This window comes from Heterocephalus glaber, unplaced genomic scaffold, assembly GCF_053883595.1.
Source record: "Heterocephalus glaber isolate CG9 unplaced genomic scaffold, H.glaber_assembly_v1.0 deba00001863, whole genome shotgun sequence".
Taxonomy (NCBI): domain Eukaryota; kingdom Metazoa; phylum Chordata; class Mammalia; order Rodentia; family Bathyergidae; genus Heterocephalus; species Heterocephalus glaber.
In genome coordinates, this window is record NW_028258503.1 from 765,572 (window position 1) to 780,877 (window position 15,306).

At 36.8% G+C, this 15,306-nt stretch overlaps 2 protein-coding genes across 3 annotated transcripts in view; one reads left to right on the forward strand and one right to left on the reverse strand.

Annotated features, from left to right (window-relative positions):
• The window catches only part of LOC147820536 (coagulation factor VIII-like), a 131,240-nt gene that overhangs the window by 109,387 nt on the left and 6,547 nt on the right, over positions 1 to 15,306 (forward strand). The window lies entirely within an intron of this gene.
• The window catches only part of Tmlhe (trimethyllysine hydroxylase, epsilon), a 97,176-nt gene that overhangs the window by 73,962 nt on the left and 7,908 nt on the right, over positions 1 to 15,306 (reverse strand). The gene's annotated exons all lie outside the window — the stretch shown is intronic.

Here is a 15,306-nt window from a genome sequence, read left to right on the forward strand (position 1 = left end):
CATATTTCAATATAGGAGCATAAGAAATATGAAAAAATACAGAGTAATATGCCTCCAAAAGAACATCATAGCTAGCGACAGATCAAAAATAAAAGAGGTGAAATGCCTGACAATTTAAAAGACTGATTATTTAATATCTCAATGAGATCCAAGACACTACATAGAAGGAGCTAAAGTGAAATTAGGAAGACAATGGAGGATATCAATGAGAAAATCAACAGTGAAGTAGAGATTTTAAAAAAACGCAGAGAAATCTCAGAAATGAAGAGCTCAATAATTCAAATAAAAAATACAATTGAAAGCTTCAACACAGACTAGATTAAGTAGAAGAGAGAATATCTGAACTTGAAGACAGGTCTTTTGAAATATCATAGACTGAAAAAGAAAAAATGAGAAAGAGATCATTCTAGATGTTTGCAATATTAAATAAACAAGTAAGTATCTGAAATTTTGCAGTACTCAAAGGAGAAGAAACGGTTAAGGACATAGAAAATGCACTCAATGAAATATTATCTGAAAACTACCCCAATCTTGAGAAAGATAAAGATATTCATATATAGGAGTCTTATAGGACCCCAGATAGACATGGCCAAAAAAAGATCTTCATAATGGCATAATCAAACTATTAAAACTACAAGACAAAAAATCTGCAACAGAAAAGCATCAAGTCACATAAGAGGTATCACCGTTAAAGTAACATTAAGTTTCTCAGCAGAAATCTTTCAACCCAGGAGGGAGTGGAGTGATATACTCCAAATCCTAAAAGAAATAACTGCCAACCAAGAATATTATACCAAGTAAGGCTATGGATCTCTTTTTTTAATTCATTAAGTTTATTGATACATTTTAGGCATACAGTACAGTTACATTCATCATTGGGATCTTGTACCTTTACGTGATTTATCTTGGTTCTTATTTTTCCTCCTCCCGCTGCCCTCCCTTCAACCTCTCCACCCCTCCCTACCTACAAAGACTTTGTTTCCATTTTTTCCTTTTCTCATATTTATTCCTTTCCCTTCTTTCCTTTCCCCTGTGCCTCCCACTTCCCCTTCCCCTTTGCCCCTTTCCTTCCTATTTCACATTATCTATTATACCTTTTGATCCTCATTTACTTTAAGTTTCTCACACCAGAGAAACTACTCAGTATTTATACATGTGCCCTATTTATTTCACTTAAGAGTATGGCCTCAATGTCCAACCATTTAGCTATAAATGTCTCTAGTTTCTCATTCTTTATGGCTGAGTAGTACTCCATTTTATATTTTTAAAAGCTCACATCTTTTTTTTTTTTTTGGTACCAAGGATCGAACTCAGGACCTTGTGCTAGCGAGGCAGGCAGCGGAACCACTGAGCTAAATCCCAGGCCCAACCCACATCTTTTTTATCCAGTTTCTAGTTGATGGGCAATTGGGGTGTTTCCAAGTTTTGGCTATTACAAACCGTAAAGCTATGTATCTTTTGGAAACAAAGGAGAAATAAAGACCTTTCAGATAAGCAAAAATTGAGGGACTTCATAACCACCGGACTAGCTTTACAAAAGATGCTTAAGGAAGTCCTACATCCTGGGGCTAAAGAAAGATAACTAACATCCTGAATAAATATGAAAGTATAAAGCCCACTAGAAGAGCTGATATGTAAAAGAAAAATAGAAAAAAATCAAAACTTATCAAGACTGTAAATCACCAAACTAAAAGGATGAATAAGAGAGGCAAAAAAGAACAACGAAAATTCAAAATAATTATAAGAAAATCAACAAATGACAGGAGTAAGTCCTTCTGTATAAATAATAATCTTGAATGTATGTGGACTATATCCTTTTCTGATCACAATGGAATAAAACTAGAAATCAACAACAAAATAAATTTTAGAAATTATACAAATGCATGGAGATTGAATGGCACACTTTTGAGTGAACAATGTGTCATCAAAGAAGTCAAAAGTGAAATTTAAAAATTTCGTGAAATAAAGATGAAAATACAACATACTTTGGCTCCATGTGTGCTTTCCAACTCTGCTTTCCCTATTACAACATCTATCTGCTATTATAATGACTGTGTGGTGGTTAGGCTCAATTGTGTCAACCTGATTGGCTTGGGAACCATGTAGGGGATTAGTAAAGCACACTTCTGGGTGTGTTTTGGTTGGGCATGATGGCTTGGCCTTGTGTACTATATTTGGTCCTCACCCCTTATTGTCTAGCACTGTTTCCCACCTCTGCTTTCCAGCTGCCATAAACTAAGGAGTACTGTCCTGCCATGATTTTTCTGCCTTGGAGCCAGAAGATCATGGACTAAATTTAATGAAACAGTGACCTAAATTAAACTTCTCCTTTAAGTTGTGGGTGTCAGGTATTGTGTCAAAGTGACTTGAAAGCTGACTAATACAACTTGTTTGACATTTTACCCTACAAGTATGTACACTCCACAAGAACTGAGGTTATATTTCTCATATTTTAATAAAATCCAGCACGTAGATGTTAGAATAAAATAATGAATGAGTCTAAATGCATAAGCATGGTTCTTGCCAAGAAATCAAACTCTATAAAAGGGGCTGTTTTATACAATATTAGAAATAAAGGATTATTGTAAGGAAGTTGGAAGGATGCAGTGAGAATCCACAAAGAAAATCTCTCACGTGAGAAAACAAACACTTTTAAAGGATTGATAGGCAGAAGTATGGCACGTGGATCCAAGAAATCAAAGTAGAAAAGCGTTTGGTCTACAGAAAACTATGGCTTAAGACAGAGGTCCTCAAAGTATTGTCTCTGAAATGTGTAGTATTTGTGATATGATCATGACTCTGCTTTTACCTTTGGCATGAATTAACAGCTTGCTGATATTCAAGTTTAATAAATTGCATTTTCTCATCAAAATAAAATACAACATACTCAAACATCACAGAAGCAGTACTCAGATGGAAGTTTATAGAAATAAGTCCCTATATTAAAAAGAAAGGAAAAGGAAAGAAAGATATCAAGTAAGCAACCTAAAAGTACTTCTCAAGAACCTAGAAAAGCAAGAACAAATGAAACCCAAAATTAGTAGTAGTAAAGAAATAACAAAGATCAGAACAGAACTGATTGCAATAGAGACAAAAATTAATGCTCAGAGTTGGATTTTGTTTTATTTTATTTTATCAGTGCATGTGTGTAGTACATAACCTTTACATTCCTTGTGGGAAGTAGATACATGTACATAGCACATCTTAATTCCTTTTTCTATCCCCTTTCCCTTCTCTCCCTTCTCCTTTTATCTATCTCTTGATCCCTTTCCTTTTTTTGTACATGTTTGCAGTGTATAATGTTTACATTCCTTGTGTGGAGTTGGAACATGCACATAAAAGTCTCAATCAAAAAATGTGAAAGTGAAATGAATAGACCCCTCACAGAAGAAGTACAAATGGCAAATAAATGTATGAAAATATGCTCAACCTTGCTAGCCATTGGAGAAATGCCAATTAAAACAACACAGAGATTCCATCTTACCCCAGAAAGAGTGGCCATTATCAAGAAAGCAAATAATAACCAATGGTGGTGAGGCTGTGGGGTGGGGGTGGGGGGAACCCTTCTGTATTCTTGGTGGGAATATAAACTAGTACGGCCACCGTGGAAATCAATGTGGAGGTTCCTCAAAAAACTGAAACTAGAAATTCCATTTGACTCAGCCATTCCACTACTAGGTATCTTCCCAAAAGAGTTAGACATCAAATTACAGTGATACACACACATCCGTGGATTTTTGAAAAGGCAAATAAAGTCAACAGCCAGACTAAGTAAAAAAGAGAGAAGATCAAAATAAATAAAATTAGAGCTGAAAAAGGATTAAAACCAACATCGTAAAGATGGGTTAGGGTTATGATTAGAGAAGGAAAAGGGGAGAAGGAAGAGGGAAAGGGATTGAAAATGGTCAAGATATATTTATATATATTAATAATATATTTATATATACTATATTATAAATATAGTATATTTATATTATATATAGGTCCCCCAAAATGAATGTAAATATCATGTATTGCAAAAATATAGCAATAACAAACCCAATACCATAAACTGGACATGGCGGCACAAACCTGTAACCCCAACACTCTGAGAGGCGGGGGCAAGTGGATTGCAAATTTGAGCCCACCCTGGGCAACTTAATGACTTAGGAAGAACGTAACTCAAAATTTAATAAATCGAAAAAAGGCTGGAGATGTAGCTCAGGGTGAAGACCCTGATTTCAGTTTCCAGTACCATAAAAACAAACAATACCGTAGAAAGAAAATGACTATTAGGAACTATTATGAAAAACTGTATGATAACAAATTAGAAAATCTAAAGAAATGAATTAATTTGTGGACACATATGATCTATCAAAATTGATTAGGACATAAAAAGCCTGGAAAGACTGATTAAAAGTAATGAGACTGAATCGATAATAAAACATCTCCCAATAAAGAAAAGACCAGAACAAGATGGCTTCACCAATGGATTTTGCCAAACTTTTACAGAAAAAATAATGCTCATTCTTTTCAAACTATTCTAAAGAATTGAAAGGGTAGAAAGGCTTACAAACTCCTTTTATGAGGCCAGCATTACCAACACAAGACCAGACATACACTACTAAAAATTTTAGCCAGGGAACGTAGGCAAGAAGAAAAAAGGCATACAAATAGGAAAGAAGAAAGTCAAATTATCTCTCTTGTAGAAATTGAAAAAGACACTAAAAGGTAGAAATACTTCTCATTTTCATGAATTGGAATAACTAATACTGTTAACATGTCCTTACTGCACAAAGCAATGTACAGATTCCATGCAATACCAATTGAAATACCAATGACATTCCTAGCAGAACTAGAAAAAAATCCTAAAATCATATGGAAGAATAAAAGACCCTAAGAAGCCAGTCTTCTACTACCTGGTCTTCAGTTACCAATCAGCCTCATTTTCTGCCACTTACCTCCTCATACTTTCTTGCTTACCCTCAGATCCATTGTGGTCTTCTTTGATTCTAAGAAACTTATGTTCATGTTCTTTGTTTCCTCAACCTGGAAGCCCTGCCTTTTATTCATCTTTTTTAAGAATCATCCTACATATCATCTAAGTAGACTTCCCCAATATCCCAGAATAAATTGGTAGCTTTCTTTTGTTCTCTCAAAATACCCTGCTTATGTCTTCTTTCTTAATACCTTATGTTGAAATTATACATTTACATGTCTTTCCCCGAGTAGTACTGTATGTTCTTCAATATGAAGTCCTATACTTCTTATCTATTTTTTATCCTAACATCTAACATGATTCTGATTATTTAATAGAACTCTATAAATGTTTGTGGGAATTGGATTGAATTATACTTCTTCTTGCTTCATTGCCTCCTTAAAACTGATATTTTAAAAATCTTCACTAAAAATATTAACTGGCCAATAGTAGAGTTTCCAGAAGGTCATCAAAAAATTCTTTTACATATAATCTGTTATTTAGCACTCTTTGAATATGGTAATTTAATCAATAATACATAAATATATTAATTATTTAGTCCATATTCTGTTGTTCAGAAGGGTGTCAAAAAAGACTTGTTGGTCTTGTTGAAAATTCATTCATTCACTTAACATATATATTGTATGGCATATTTCCATAAATTACCTCTAATACACTTGTCAAAAACTAGGTTTTTGTTGAATGACTTTGTTGATAGCTTTGCAATGTTTAAGTACTCACTTACTTGAAAATATGTTCTAGAAGCTAATCCAAGAGACATTTAGCTCATTGGTTAGCAACTGAAGATTACTATATCTCTTTATTGGACTTGGTAACATATTTACACAAATCCAGTACTAAGGCACCTCTCCTGTTTTACTTAATGCCATTGATCACTGAGAATAGTGCAATAGCATCATCTGAGTTACAGTTTGTCCATTCTGAGATACAAGTATTTTTTCTTTGAAAGCATAGTCAAATATTTCTCTTGTTGTCTTTACAAATATGACTTTCTACAACCCCGAGGTTATTCTGGGCTTTATTCTTCCAAATACTAATCCTTTAGGCATTTTTATCCTGTTAATATGTTGTCATATTTATCCTTGTTTTTGTGTCCTTCTTCATCTGTTATATATTACATTTTTAAAGAGGAACTATGAGCTCATTTTAAAACTTCCCATGCAGTCCCATAACTTTCCTTTAATGGAATAATTTGCTGTTTCATAATCAAAATTATGTTTTTGAGAGCTTCACAACCTTTGGAGCCTAAAGCCCTCTTAATATGAATTAAGATCCTACAAGAATCAATCACAACAATGAAAAGTTTTGGAGAACAGCTATAGCTAGAAATTCTAGTCAAAGTAGCAATTACATAATAGGTCAATCTGAATCTTTTCATGGTTATTATTAAGAAGTATTACCTCCTAAAAGGCTTAAAGCCAAGACTCCATTTAGCTACTGTCAGTTTTCCTTCCAAATGCCTTTCAGATTTGTCCTTCTCTTTCCATTCCTATAGATGCCTTCATCACTTTATACCTGGACTACTGCCATAGACTAGATGGTTTCCTTACCTCCAGTCCATCCATATTCCAAACCATTTTCCATATTATTGCCAGATTAATCTTCTTAAAACATGTTCATCATGCCACTCTCTTGCCTGAGACCTAGTTTAAACGTCACCTTCTTTGTAACAATATATTCCCAAACATTTTAGGAAAAGTTAGTACCTGTCTACTTAGTGTTTTCACATGTCTCTGTGCACACATTTATCAATGTACTTACAACATGTATAGTAAAAATCTGTATAATTATTCTCTTGCCATTTTTTCTTTTTTTTTTTTTTGGGGTACCGGGGATCAAACTTGGGTCCTTGCGCTTGCGCAGCAGCCTGCAAAACCACTGAGCTAAATCCCCAGCCCTCTCTTGCCATTTTCTATGAGCTCCTTGAGGGCAGGCAAAAGGTTTGAGTCATCTCTTGACAATAGTAAAGGGTTTACATAATCAGACTATCTTGCCAAACCATCTTGAAAATCTGATCAACATATATAGTCTCCTCTCTCTACCATGCTCTCCTCCTCATTCTTCTTATTCATTCTCCAGGTCTCAGATTAATTATCAATTCATTGAGAAAACTTCCCTGATACTCTAAGTAACAAGTTAATTCTTTGAGGAGATAGAATTTTTTCACCTGGTTTCCCAATATATACATGTATCAAAATATCACACTGTACCCCATTAATTATATAATTTTTGGTATTTTTATGTATCAGTTTAAAAGTAAATTTAAAAATAAAACTATAAAATACTAATTAATCAATCAATTTAATGAACATTAATGGTGTCTACTTTATGTCAGGCCCTATTTTTGGCACTTGGGATATACCAGTAACAAAATATTTAAAAATTTTTGCTTTTATGGAATTTATCTTACAACGGGAGAAAGTGAATAGTTAAAGATAAATATTATATATAAATTACAAAGCATATTAGGTGATAATAGCTATGAAGAAACAGCAGGATAGAAGAGTTTGCTGGAGGCTCGACTTTCACAGTAGGTCTCATTGAGAAACATGACATTTGATCAAAAAGAGGAGTTAATCATGAAGATATCTGGGGTAAAGTAAGCTCAAAGGCTCAAAGCTGTAATTGTGCCTGTTGTATGTAAAGAATAGCAAAGAAGTCAGTTTGGTTGGAGGGGGTAGGTAGAACAAAAGAAGATAAAGTGAGAAAAGTGAGGAATAGAGGATCAGATCATGTAGGGCCTTGTAAGCTAATACATAAAAACTTGTTTTACTCTGATAGAAAAGATGAACCACTGTAGGGTTTAAAAACAAAAGAGGTAACACAATGGCACATTTTAAATTGTCCTAGCTGCTGTAGTAAGAATAACTGTAAAAAGTCCAAGGAAAAGAGGAAGACCTATTAGTAGGCTATTGCAGTATCACAGATACTACAATCATCTAGACAAGAAAAGCTTAGACTAGAGTGGCGGCAGTGGAGGTGGTGAAGAAAGAGCCAGAGCCCATGTATTTTTGAAAGCACACACAATGAGACATGGCGATTAATTGGATCTTGAGTGGGAGACAAAGAATAAATGATGATCCAAAGTATTTGGACTGAGAAAGTGAAAGGATGAAGTCATCATCAAGAAAGATGGGGAGGAATGCGGGTTTTCATGGAAAGATCAGGAGTCATATTGAATTGGTTAAATATGAAATGTCTATTAGATTTTTAAATGGAAATATCAATGAGGAAGCTGGATACATGTGTTTTGAGTTCAAGGAAGAGATCTGAGCTGGAGAAATTTGGGAACTGTCCCATATTTGGTGTTTAACGTCATAAGAATGAGACTATCAAGGTAATCAATGTAGACAGGGAAGAGGATTAATGCCCTTGTTACTTTCTCATGATTCCTTTTTTTCCCTTCAGTGCACTTATTACGACTTATAATTATGTCACTGTTTTTACTAATGTGATTATTTTGCTAATACCTATTCACAATACTGGGAAAAAAACAGAACAAAAAAAATCTCCAAAGACCGCAAAGTCTGTGCCCTCTTTTTACGACACTAACAGTACTTGGCACAATAACCAGCAAAGTAATATACTGGATCATATTACTTTAAGAAATGTTCCATTATATGAAGGTCTTAAGATTAAATGTCCACAGGGAGCTAGTTAAGTAACATTAGTAATTCAAGTCTATGAGACAATGGGTTGTGAAGATAGGGGCGAAATGAAGACCTGGCCACATCAGCCCCCTCTGGAAATAATCAGCTGCAACAGAGTCAGGTATGCAGATTACATATGAAATCTTCCAATTCGAAATGCTGATATATACATTAGTTCAAGTTCTTTTAAAAAGCAGATACCACAATAGGAATAGCCATGAAAATAATTTATTGGGAAAAAACAAATGATCAAATGTGGGGACAGTCTGAAAAGAACTGGGAGATTCATCAGACCATGGTGCAGGTCCAATTACTGTGGAGGAGAGAGGGAATAAAGAAAGCTCTTAGACTGCAATGCAGTTCTAAGGTTTCAGCAAGGCTGTTGGAGAGTCTTCAAACCCAAAGTGGCCATTAGAGGAATGTGAGTCTCCAAGGAATGGACTTTCATTAGTATTGTTGCCATGCTCATTCATTAGTTGGGAACAGTTCATGGGAAGTATGGCTTTGGAAAGAAAACAATAATGGATTATGGAATACAGCAGCTGGCCTCTCAGTGAGTTACACTCACTTTAATTGGAGATTTTAGAGTCACTTTGTGGTGAGCACCACAATAACATTCAACATGTGGTGGGCAGAAAAATATGGGTCAAAAACACACCTTCAACTTATTTGCTCTAGTCACAAATATATCCTTCACTGCCAATGGACAGTTATATACAGATTTGGAGCTAGACCAAAATGTATCACCAATATAGGTAGTAGGATTTAAGATACTGGGTTAGACCATAAAAAGCACTAGCTGAGGTGGATCTAAAATGTATTGCCAGAATAGAAAGATAGTTTCATATTATGGAGGAGCAAAAAAAATACAAAAAATAAAGGTATGAGTTAAATAAATTGTCTACAAGTATTTTAGGAGCATAAGTAGTAAAGTTGAAAAACAGAAATAATGATAATTGAGTATGCAGAGCATTCCATATGTTTTTGACATGAAAGGAAAATAAACACTGTCACATACACTTTATTTAGTGTTGTGAGTTTGCCAGGAGAGAAGCAAGAGCTTAAACAATTTAGGGTCTGAAAAGCAGTGACAACTGTGGCCCTGGTGAGAGACAAAAATGTTAGGTAGAATGTAGCCAATTTTATCAGTGGATCTACTATAATGAATATGGTTTTCCAGCACTGGAAAGCAGGGCAGGACAGGTAAAATTTATGTCAAGCATTGATGATCTAGGGTCAGGAGAGGTGCAGCCTTCCTTTGAGTTTCCTGGTGTGTCCTTGGTTTTGGTGCATGGACCTTATGTTTATGAGTGCAACGACACCATGTCAGATGCAGCACTACCAAAGGTCAACAAAAGACTTTATAGGGACCACAGAGGCACACTATGGTTGTATTTTGACACCAACAGAAAAACTGGGCTTGGACTTAGCTTGTCAAGGCTTAAAATAGGCAATGTAAGTGCAGCTCCTTCAATTCATGCTTGCACCGTTATCTCGACCATAGCTGGAGTTCAGTGAAGGGAATGCTCTTACATCCCAAAGAGGCTAACCATCTACTTGGACTCTGGGGTGGCAAAAGTAAAAGTGTGGGCAAGGCACCCCATTATTTATCTTAGGATCTCCTATACTGCTCTGTTGGAGAGGTACCTTTCTCATATATATAGGTGTTATGGGATAAGATTGAGGGAATGAATGAGCCCCCGAATTCCTTGAGCTGCTGCAGAACTCCAGGAACAATTATGAATCTGAGAAGCTATGATGAGTAGGTAGAAAAATTGTTTTAACAGTAGAAATGGTGTATGTTTAGTGCCTTTAAAATGAAACCTGAACCAGGGCTATGTGCATGTATGTGCTTTTCAGGAAGGAGCAAGGTGACTTTAAGGTTAGTAATTATATGCTTGAGTTTTGTTAGCTGGCTGATCAATTAGCATTCTTAACATGAAGAAGAAAAGCAGCTTCTTTTCTCAGGACCACAGTTTTCAGATATATTGTCTACTGGGGCACCATTATCTCTTTCAAGGATATACCATGTGCCACTAGAATCTTTGTTTCAAGGACAGAATTTCTGAGTGGCAATTACTACAATCTAAAGAAGATTTCCACCAATGTCTAGGTAGGGAAGTTGTGAGCACTGATAAAACCATCTGGACAAAGTATCAGATATAGTCCAAGAAAGACCTACTAATATGCTAAGATAAGATCGGTCAACAGAAAGAGAAGGCTACAATGAGTGTTCAATAGGAAGGATAAGTAGATGTATAACAGGAGAAACAAACAGCATTCAGTTTCTCAGAGTCCAGTGAGAGATAATGTTTATAATTTCTACATGAATGGCTACATATGTGCCAAGACTCTCTTTTTTATGAGCTGAAGTATATTCTGAAAGAATAGGTATGTATGATTAAAGAAGAAAGTGTTCATGGTCCTGAATATGGTGTTGCTCATACTTTATCCTGGGATATTTTTTCCACTCTTTAGAAAATTTATATTCATTCTTCAAGGACTATTTCAAGATCTAACAGTCATTGGTTACAGAATAATCAGAAATCCCTGAATGGTAATAGCTAGAAATGCAAATCAGAGCAGCCAATCACACATAGGCCAACTTCAAGCTCTTCATGTTATGACAAAGTAAGGAACAACCTCTCCTGAAAGACTGCAAACCAACAGCCAGGGCATTTTATTGAAAGTGGCAGTTCAATCTGATTAGAAAGACTGCATTGGGAATTGTAAGAAAAGCAGATTTCCCTCCATGTTTTGTGCAGCACAAGAATCAAAATACAAAATAAAAACAGAACTATCCAATTATTAAAAACACTCAAAATAGATGCTTAAATATAAATATAAAAGTACTGTGGAATGGCTTAGTGAAAAGTTCAGCTAAACTACTTCCAAGAAAGTAGGAAAAAAAATGAAAGGCAAAAAAATCACTAGGACAGAGATTGAGCTAGCATTAGTGGGTTCTTGGATAGTAAATGGCACTGACTGGGAATCTGAAGTTGGCCACTGGGAAAATCATGCTTCAGGGAGTTGCAGACTACAACTGGCAAGACATGGGGGAGAAAGGGAATTGAGCAGTGCCAGAGAAGGCACTCCCTATTTTTCTTGAAAACATAGGAGAGTTCTATACTATCCTGGCCACTGATCACTATTCAGCACTTGCAAGGGAACCCCCACCTTTGCCCCCAGCCAAAGGCTGCTAAGTGCTGTGAGCCCCGGGCACAGCAGTGTTACTAGCTGAGAAGGTGACATTTTGTGGAGTGTGGAAAGGGAGACATGGGCAAAGAGCTGGAGAGAGGTGGCTAAGCCAGGGAGCCAAAAGCAGCATGTTCAGCCAGAACCGTGTAGAGAATGCAGAGAATGAAGGGAGCCAAGATCTAGAAATTCTGTTTGGAAATTACTGAAAGACTGGTTACAGGCCCAAACACACTGCACCCTCTCCCCTCCAAATCAAAAACCTCTGGCTATGCATCTCCACAGGAATAAAACTAAAATTAGGCAGAGTGTGGCCTACAGCGGGGAGCTGGGCTCAGAGGTTCATTTAGACCCCCAAGCCCTTCCACTCACTGGCTGGTAATTGAACAAATCATAAAGGCAGGGTGCCCCTGCTTAGGGAGCTGCAAGACCTGGCTGTGGACTGAGAAGAGGGAGAAAAGGCACCTTGTGGACACAGTGATGCTCTGCACAGTGGGAAGGTACAAGAAAGAGCCAGAACCAGCAGACCCTCCAGTTCACCTTATGCATCAAAGCTTCACCATTTGTGAATGTAAGGGGAAGAGCTTACTGGCTGAATTCAGATTGCAGTTTAGATAGGACCATGAGGGTACTGGTATTTTAATTTTGTATTGTTGTAACTATGTGGGTTTACCCCTTCTGTCTCTCTATTTCTTCCTTTCTTTCTTTTATTCCTTGCTCTCCTTTCTTTTCCTTTTCTCCTTTAATCGTGTGTGTGTGTGTGTGTCTGTGTGTGTGTGTGTGGAAGGTATCTGTATCAGTATGTGAAAAGGAGAATAAGAATTAATCAGTGCTTTAATCTAAATAGTACATTTCATTGGCAAGTCTGGGTGACCCTCACAGAAACTGTGTATATAGGATTCAAACGTAAGCCTACTGTTAGCATACTAATATCAGGAGGTTCCCAATTTCTTACAGCTTCCTTCAATCTCCAGTTACACTTCTCTCTCTCTCTCTCTCTCTCTCTCTCTCTCTCTCTCTCTCTCTCTCTCTCTCTCTCTCTCTCATTCTCTGCATCCCTTTGCCCACTCCCATATTCTCTCAAACTTCCTCTCCATCAGCCCTCCACTCAAACTTTGTTCAATTTTTTTTCTTTGTTGTCATCTCTTTTTCATCTTCTCTTCTTTCTGATCCTCTCCCTTCACCTCTTCCTTTTGCTTACTTTACCCTCCATATCTCAGCCTGTCAATAGTAATATATCAGTCTTTATGGGTCACTTTAAAAAGGGAGAACAGGACAGACTGAACACAGAGTTGGAGAGGTAAGTAGGGGATAGGTAATGGAGGGCCCTGAATAAGCTGCCTTGAAGAGTCCTGAAATCGAGCATAACTGGAGAAGTCAAATCTCTACTGTAAATGAGCAGGCAAAAAAATGTGGTGGTAGAGAATGACTTCCAGAATGGTAGAGTGACGATTTTTGCAAATCCTCTCTTCAAAAGCAACAACAAAATTGGAAGAAATATCAAAACTACCCTTCCGTATTCCTGGACATTGACCAAGACAAGTAAAAAACTGAGAAGTGTTACCATGAGCACAGCTATTGAACCTCAACAAGAAGAATGGACTCTGGTATTTTAGTATTGGGCCACTTCCACACTACCCCTAGTTCCATGCAATGGAAGCCATAGGAACAACAGTGGAGAGGGCTGGCCTGGTTTTTATCTACAAGGGGGAAAAAATGCCCATGTATCAAAAACTCTAGCATTCTTGGTAGCAATCAATTGGGGAAGGCCAGCATTGCATTTGCCAGAGTTAGTTATGCTTGAAATCAGTAAGGAACTAGCCATAAATTTAACAGGGAAATCTAAGGAATGAGAATGTGATACTAGGTTTTTGATAAAGTACCATATATTCCTAGAGTTCTGTAAGTCTGTACCTATGCTCAGGAGAAATTGGAAAGTGCCTCAGTTACTTCCTAGTCCCTGGTCAAATATGAGGTATTGTGCAGGAAGAAAGTAACAGCCCATTATAGCTAGACTGCATGAATTTTGAATGTATGCAACAACCCACACATAGATACTCTCCTCAAAGGATGGAACCTTCATTGGTTCAAGATGTTGAACCACAATATCTGATTATTGAACAATCACTGGATGACCATTAAGATAAAGTTTCAAGGTGGACCCTAGGAAACTAGCCTTAAAAATAAACATAAGAGAAATATTTTTTTAAAAATCACTATATAGAGATATTAGTAGCCACACACTTCAGGGGAGGCCAGAAAGCAGTGGAGCAGCACAATACTGAAAGAAAAAACCAAGTGTCAACTAGGAATTCTAAAACTATCCTTTAAGAAGAACAAAATCCCACAGTACACAAAGTGACAGAATTAATTGCTAGCAGACCTACTTAACCAAAAATATAAAGGAAGTCCTCAGGTAAAGAAGAACACCCGATGGTAACCTGAATCCACAGGAGGAAATAAAGAAAAGTGCTAAAGATAATTATATAGGAAAACACAAAAGTAGATATAACCTTTATCTTTTCTTTTAAAGGGCAATTATATAAAACAATAATTTTAAAACTATATTTATGGGGGATTGCCCCACTGATTATGCCCAAAGTAAGCTGTAAGCAATGCAGGGGGTGAAGAGTTAACCCCACCATTGGCTTATTTATAAAAGTGAGTCTGGCTGAACCCTATATGCCAAGGTCACAGTGACTCTTACCCAAATTCTGTTCCCAGAGTTAAAACCTTCTTTACTAAAAGGACAAGGATTATTATTAACCACAACCTATATTTTGTCTGTTCTGTTCCTAATTCAAGAATGCTTTGTGTCTTCTTTTACAAGCCTTGCCTGCATCAGTAATGTATCCATAGCAACTCCACGTAGCCTCTTTACCTCAATTTAACTATGATGTCACCAACAAATATCAATGGTTCAGGGTGTTCAGGGCCTTTGCTTGTTCAAGCCTTGCTTGCAGGAGCACTGGTCATCGTGGTTCCCCATATCTCCCTCTGTAACTCTATCTTTATGTCTTTCTTCTCATCATACATTGTAGCATCAAGAAGCAGACTGGAATCTGCTGCAGGAGTCTCTGATATACATTGTTAGGTTTATAGCACATTCAGATGAATAATATACTACATTAACAGCTGTCCTAGTTAATTTTCTCATTGCTGAGACAAAATATCTTGACACCTAAAGTTAAAGAAGGAGAGGTTTATTTTAGCTCACAGTTTGTAGAGGTTTCAGTCCATAGTTGGCTGGCTCCAAGGCAGAGTGGCATGGCAGACAGGCAACACAGAGGAGAAAGAGTTCATGGCAAGCAGAAGGCAGCAGAGCAGCAAGCAGTGAAGTAGTGAGGAAGCAGAAGCGGTGATGACAACAGACCTCGTTCTGTCCCTTATACTATATCCAGGCTACTCCTTCACTACTGTGCTGCTATGCTGCCTTCTGCCCACATTGAACTGTTTGTCCTCTGTAATGCCCCTCTACCATGC